Raw genomic sequence first — 7,667 nt, 5'->3', positions numbered from 1 at the left:
TCAAGGAAATTGACAAGGAATAGAAGGGTCAACCGGTGTGGCTGGAATAGGAGGAACAAGGAGTTAATAAAATATGATATGAGAGTAAATGAAGAGATACTGTACAGAGATCTACAGGCCACATAAGCTCAAGAAATGAAGACATGGAGGGTTTCTGTCCCAGGGGTAATGTGAATAAAACTTAGGATAAATGACAACGCCAATAAAGGTGTGAGGCAATGACTGATGGGTACTGTCGGACCAGCTGGACTCTAATGCACAATAAAGTTAAAGAAGACTGCAGTATGAGAGACGAGGCCACAGCTTTAAAGTTAGTAAGAGATAGGCAACTGCTAAAGACTTATTTTTATGTGTATGGGTACTTTGTCTGCATTTATGTCTGTGTACCACATATATATCTGTTGTCTGTAGAAGCCAGAAGAGGGTGTCAGATCCCAAGACACGAATTACAGATGGTGTAAACTGCCCTGTGAGTCCTCTAGAAGAGCTGACCCATTTCTCTATCCCCAAAAGACAAATTTTAAGTATGTTTAAGTAGAACCTGGTTTGGAGAGATGATTCAGTGGTTAGGGTAGCTGCTCTTCCAGAGGACCTGGGTTCAATTCCCAGCTTCTACAACTGTCTGTAGCTCCAGTTTCAGGTGATCTAACATCCTCCTGCAGACATACATGAAGGAAAAACAATGCATAAAATAAAAATCAACAAATAAATAATTTTTAAAAAGTAGAACCAAGTGCGGCGGGGAAGATGGCAGACGGGAAGGTGGGAGAGGAGAAGCCTGAAAAGCCACAGTGAGCCATAGCCGCCGGAGGACCTGAAAAAGCAGAAAAACCTGTGAAAACTAAGACTGTTTCTTCCAGTAATGGAGGGGAAAGTTCCAGTTGCAGCACTGAAAAGCGATCAGCTAAAGACAAAGTTGCAGACCTCCCAACAAAGCCTGCAAAGATGACCAAGTTTGGATTTGCTGTAGGCAGTCAGACAGCAAGGAAAGCATCCGCCATCTCCATTAGACTAGGAGCAAGTAAGCCTAAGGAAATAGTTACAACTCTTGCTCCAAAAACTCTTTCAGTAGCAGCAGCTTTCAATGAAGATGAAGATAGTGAGCCAGAAGAAATGCCCCCAGAAGCAAAGATGAGGATGAAGAATATTGGAAAGGACACACCAACATCAGCTGGACCAAACTCCTTTAATAAAGGAAAGCATGGCTTTTCCGATAACCAGAAGCTGTGGGAGCGAAATATAAAATCTCATCTTGGAAACATCCACGACCAAGACAAATAAGTGAAGCGTTCTAAGATTGGGGTGTGGGTGGGTGCAGGTAGAAGGAGCAGTCTCCTTTCTATAAAGAATGGTGTAAGACTAGCTTTGGAGCCGTTTTTCTTTCCTCTTTTTTTTCTTTTCCTTCCTTTTTTTTAAAGATCAAGTGGTACACTAATAAATGAGAGTTTGCAATTAGAGGTAATTTATGTTTTATATACAGAGTTCAAGACATTTGCTAATTTTGTAGTTTCACATGATTAGTTTCCAAGGGTTACAGATAATAAAGAAATCAGAAGTGGTACCTTTCTAAGAATTGCATATTTTTTTAGACACAACTATTAGCACATTAAGAGGGAAGTCAAAAGTTATTGCGTACTTCAAACTGAAAGCAGTTCCTCTCCTGACTTCTCCTCTCATTACCCAACTGTCTGGCTCCCTGGATCAGCCTTACCGAGAGGGAGTATTGGACTGAGAAGACAATGTTACTGGACTATTGACTGAAAGTAAATTAGATAGAATTAAAGTAAACCTTTTCCTATGGGCATTTCACATGTTCTGGGCCATTGTCTGCTAGTGCTGCTTTGCTGTCAAGTGGTGCAGGCGCTTTGCTCTTTAAACATTTCTTTTTCATTAGAAATTCTCATATGAAGCATTGAGTATTATAACTGGCCCACTTTACTGGAGCGTGTCCCTGTTCAGGGTTCTTCAAGGACACTATTTGCTACCAAAGTAAGTCAGTATTTGGAACGTGCTTCTCCTGGTTTCCATTCTAGTTCTATAAGCATTTCCACCAGAACCTGAGGCAAAGCTTAAGGAAGCTGTTTCTTTTAAAGAACACCAAAAATATCAGTGTACACACTGCTTTAAGTATTTGGCTGGCTTTTACTTTTTAAAAGGTTTAAATACCAAAAAGAAGGTCTAACATTGTATGAAGGCAGAGGCAGCAGCACACCTTCTGTGACTTTTGAAGCATTTAACTTACTAACTTACTAGATCTGGTTTGAATTGAATTCACATTGATTTCTTATTCGTACAACTCCATGGCTTATTTTAAGTATATACATACTTAATATTTTAAGTATATACATATGCAAGTATATGCATACTTACACATACAGTGGTTTCAAAAGCACATTTAGTGACTGAAATAGGATAGAAATGCTTCTTCAGACACATTTCCATTGTCTCTCATCACATACGCTCTTAGATTTCTGTATTTAGGGTGTTTGTTTTGTATTTTTGTATTGTATATGGGCTTCTTAAATGTGACAGTTAATGCATCTTTTATAGTCACAGACAAAAGAAATGATAAAATGTCCTTGAAAATTACAATGTTATTTGGGGGCTGCTTCGGCGAGTTTAGTGGGTGGTGATTATTCACTTCAGCAGTTCCTAATGTAATGACTTCCAAGAAGCAGCCTGTGATATTCCTAACACTCCGTTCACTTCATTTTAGTTTACTTAACAAGCCCCAAGTAAAACGATGGAAATGTACATAGCACTATTAGTTCATACATGATTTAAGTATATCAAGATACATAAATTTAACTTTTATGTACAAACTGTCTATTTGTCCACTTTACTGTTTGTTGAAATAACACCTCTCCTACATATTCTTTACTTGACTCAAATAACAAGTTAACCTGAGGTCAAGATGGAGAGAGACGACTGAGCTGAATGTCTTTACTAAAATTACAAAAAATTTTGTCAAATTTAAAAAAAGTAGAACCAATAGAATCACCTGACAAATTTCAAGAAGAAAGGAGTGTGAGGAGAAGTGGCGTACATCTTTAGTCCCTACACTCAGGATCCAGAATTTTGAAGTCTGGCTGGTCTACATAGAGTTCCAGGATAGCCAGGACTACATATTGAGATTTTAGTTCTAAAGGATGGGTGTTAATAGTGAACTGATGTGAAACTAAAAAGAACCAGGGGAAGGGAGGACACCAGAAATTTGAGTTTAGGGGACGTTAAGTCCAGCATACAAGGGTATACACACACACACACACACACACACACACACACACACACACACACGAGTAGATAAATGAAATCACAAAGAAAGTAGTAAAATGGGCTGAACCTAGGTAACAGTGGTATTAATTTTAAAAATTCAATATGATGAAGAAGAACCAGGGAAAGACTGAGGTTGAGTGAAGAGTGAGAGGTAGAAGAAACCAAGAATATAGTGCCCTAGAAAACAAGTGAAGAAGGCTTCAGTGTGGCAGGAATCTGATATGGATGCCTCCTCAGAGGCTCTGCCAAAGCCATACTGATACAGAAGAGAATGCTTGCAGCTAATCATCGGACTGAACAAGGGGACCCCCAATGAAGGAGCGAGCGGAAAGGGCTGAAGGAACTGAAAGGGTCTGCAACAAAATGATCAACTAACCAGACCCACCACAGCTCCCAGGGACTAAAACACCAACCAATGAGTTCACATGGAGAGACCCATTTCTCCAGGTGCATAATCAGCAGAGGATAGCATTGTCTGGTATCAATGGGAGGAGAGGCCTTTGGTCCAGGGAAGGCTTGTTTTCCCGGTGTAGGGGAATGCCAAGGTGCTGAGCGGGCAGAGGGAATACCTTCATGGAGGCAATGGTAGGGGATGGGGGAAGGGACTGTGGGAAAGAGGATAACATCTGAAATGTAAATACAGAGAATATCCATTAAAAAAAAAAAAAAAGAAAAAATAAAGAAAGCTTCAGTGCTACACTGTAGGCATGTGCTACCATGCCAGCCTTGGACCACATGGAATTTCTGATCTTCTTGACTCCATCTTCTCAGTGATGGAATCATAAGTGTGTGTCCCCATACTTGGCTTTATGTGGTGCTGGGGATCCAGTCCAAGCCTTCTGTGTGTTAGGCAAGCACTCCACCAAGTACCTTTAAGTCACACTGGAAGAGAGAGAAGCTAAGATTCACTAATCTAAATCTTTTAGGTCCAGCTAAAAACCTTAATTCATGAGGAATATGGAATGGCTGAGAAACATCTAAGGAAGTGCTTGACATCCTTAGCCATCAGGGAAATGCAAATCAAAACAACCCTGAGATTCCACCTCACACCAGTCAGATTGGCCAAGATCCAAAACTCAGATGACAGCAGATGCTGGTGAGGTTGTGGAGAAAGAGGAACACTTCTCCACTGTTGGTGGGGTTGTAAACTGATACAACCACTCTGGAAAACAGTCTGACGATTCCTCAGAAAATTGGACATAGTACTACCTGAAGATCAAGCTATTCCACTTCTGGGCATATACCCCAGAGACACTCCAATATACAACAAAGACACATGCACCACAATGTTCATAGCAGCTCTATTTATAATAGCCAGAAGCTGGAAGGAACCCAGATGTCCTTCAGTAGATGAATGGATACAAAAATTGTGGTACATTTACACAATGGAGTACTTACTCAGCTATCAGAAACAATGACTTAACCAAATTCTTAAGAAAATGGTTGCATCTAGAGAATATCATCCTGAAGGAGTTAACCCAGTCACAAAAGAACAGACATAATATGCAGTCACTGATAGTGGGATGCTAACCCCAGAGGCTCGGACTGCCCCAGAAACAACTCACAGACTGTGTGAAGTTCAAGAACAAAAGAAAACAAAACAAAACAAACAAACAAAACACATTATGCTCAATCCTTACACACCAAGAAAACGTTGACTAATTCCGGGTTACATCCTGTTTTACATGTACTTTTTGCTCATTGTAACTAGTAAGACCTTAATGCAGAGTATCAAACCTTAAAAAAAAGCAAAAAAAAAAAAAAAAAAAAAAAAGCCAAGCACTGACAAAAATGTATTTGTATACGTTTATGCAAAAATGCTTAAAATTTTTTTCTTTTATCTTTGTTTTTTAAAATAAAGGTTAAAAAAAACCTTAATTCATTCCCAGAACTTTAAAAATCCACTGCAGGTCAAAGGAAGACTTCATCCACACTCCTAAATGCAATGGCCTACCATCTAATTTCATAAAATAAGAGGCAGATTTCAGCCTTTAATTTGTTCTTTTTTGAGATGCTAGGAATTGAACTAAGGGCAAGCACTCTACCACTGAACTACACCCAAACCTTTACTTTCTACCTGTCACGTAGTCTGTTAAGAGATTTTTTTTCTCCTTAAGACTGAAAGCAGCCTGCTCTTAAAAAACATAAAAAAAGTAATTGAGTTCTAACATGCCATCAAATGAAGAAAAATTTGCTTGATGAGGTAAGCTTCCAAAGGACTTCTGTTTTCATAAAGAGATTTCAGATCTTCTGAAAAGGAGCAGATGGGAAAATGTGTATTTTCTCAATGTCTAGAATCTGGCATTTCCACTAAGCTTGCTGTTGTTTTAAATTATCCTGAGCCCACAGAACACTAAGCCTAGACACTAAGGCAATGAACTACCTTACTTTCATTAAAAACTACTATACACAATTAGGTTCCTCTGGATAGATGTTTCCTTGGGTGTGTATAACCAAAAATTATTTTTCAGCAAACAGCAAAAATAATGTAATTTCATATCAGTAAGGAATTCAAGACAAACCTTAATAGAAGTCAAATGGCTTATTCAAAGTCACATAGCCTACATCTGTGTTGGTAGTAGTCATGAGCACAGCTGCCTTCAAAGTCACATGTTTACTTAATTACGGTGACAAAGAACTCTAGAACATCTATTATTAAGTGAAAGGGGAAGCTATGGGGCACTTTTTATTGTCTATGCTACCTTTGTATTTCAGTCCCCTCTTTTTGCAAATGTCCTATTTTTAGCAAGGAAAGGCAAGGGATCTACTTCATATAGAACACAGGATCGAAGAGTCTGAAGTTTAGTAGAGATTTTCTGTGCTATACAAAGTCAATGTCACCTGTATGGTTTTACTCTTAGAGTATTTTGCAGTAATATCTTTTATAGGTTCTTGTGTATAAGAGAAATTAAATTAAGTCCTAAGTCCAGAGTATTTAGCTTAAGAGAAAAAAAATCTTCATGTTCTTATGTAAACTAAAATAATTAAGAACAAAATCAGAATGCATCACATATGCAGCTCTTGTGCTCAGACATAACAGTTAAAATGTGTGGCTACCTTTTTCTTCAGTTCATAGCACCTGCTTTCAGAATACTACAGTTAATCTACTGAAAGAGTTTGTGATTCTCTACTGTAGATTTCTGTGCTGTACACAGAGGAGCTTCCATCTGTGCGCACCTTGGGGTTAGGAGGACATCAAGAACATTGAGTCTCAACCATCATCTTTATGTAAAATCACTGGTTATAGTTTTCATTGAATGAATTTGTAATTTTCTTTTAAATCTGCAAGATACCCTCACACCGACTCTCTCAGGTCTTCTACTAAGAGGACAGCACTGCTACCAATTCAAAGACAGCTTATAGCTTAAAAGCATACAAAAGGAAAAACAAGGGGGAAAAAGGGAGCACATCTTTCTAAAATGCCAGTATAAATTCTAAATAAAAAAATTCCATCAAGGATAGAGTGATGTCTCAGTGGCTAAATGTGCTTGCTGCTAAGCCTGACAACCTGAGTTCTATCCTCAGGATGTACACACTGGAAGGGGAGAGCGGACTTTATTCGTGAGCACACACATGCAAATACAGACAGATAGACCCGCCCACACACACTCATACTATCACCACTCTTTGTACTTAAATTGATACAGACCTTTAAGAGTTTTCAAGGTACTTTCAAGTGTGTCTGTACACTGATCTTCAAAACGAATGCTTATGTACACATATTCCAGTACCAACCTAGTCATTTAATACATCCACCTCTTCCAAGAAACTAATACACAACTAACAAAAACTAGCACACCTCTGAGGATACTTAACAACCTTCTTGGTGCATTTCCTTTACACGGTCAATAATTTATTATTTTAAACTTTTAAGCTGTTATCTCCATTACCAAAGCACTTCAAGGCAACACTATTCATATGTCTAAATTAGATTTCAACTTTAGTATATATTACTCTCCAATGTATTTGCCTGAGAACCATTCTTTACCACTGCCACAGGTGTAAGTTCAGAATTTATCTTATTAAAGCTCTCATTTCCTGCATCAGAATGCCATTAGAGTCTTCCTATTTGAGTTTTGTAATATATCAGAAGTATTTTATATATTACACCTGATGAGTTCAAGTTCCAGAACGCATAGTGATACATACGCAACAACCAATCACAGCACTATCTGATTTAAGCCTCCTAAAACACATGTCAATGATTAACAGGAAAATGCAACATTTACTTTCTAGTATAATAAAAATGCAAAGTATCTAATTTCCAACTAGTTCAGCAGTGTATAGAGTAACAAGGTCAATTTAAATGAAAAGGAATCCCAAAAAGAGATGCTGCATGACTATTGCTTTGAAGCACCCACCCAATACAGACTCCCAACCTATATATTTGA

General features: G+C 38.3%; 1 protein-coding gene and 1 pseudogene across 2 annotated transcripts in view; one reads left to right on the top strand and one right to left on the bottom strand.

Annotated features, from left to right (window-relative positions):
• TMCC1 (transmembrane and coiled-coil domain family 1) overlaps nt 1-7,667 on the bottom strand; it is a 180,599-nt gene that overhangs the window by 85,341 nt on the left and 87,591 nt on the right. The window lies entirely within an intron of this gene.
• Nucleotides 742-1,323, top strand: LOC308418265 (PEST proteolytic signal-containing nuclear protein-like; annotated as a pseudogene). The gene has a single exon. The product of its transcript is annotated as a PEST proteolytic signal-containing nuclear protein-like (transcript).

Source organism: Micromys minutus, assembly GCF_963924665.1.
Source record: "Micromys minutus genome assembly, chromosome: 3".
Taxonomy (NCBI): Eukaryota; Metazoa; Chordata; class Mammalia; order Rodentia; family Muridae; genus Micromys; species Micromys minutus.
The sequence above is the reverse complement of the archived record's forward strand: the minus strand, read 5'-3'. Positions and strand labels throughout refer to the sequence as shown.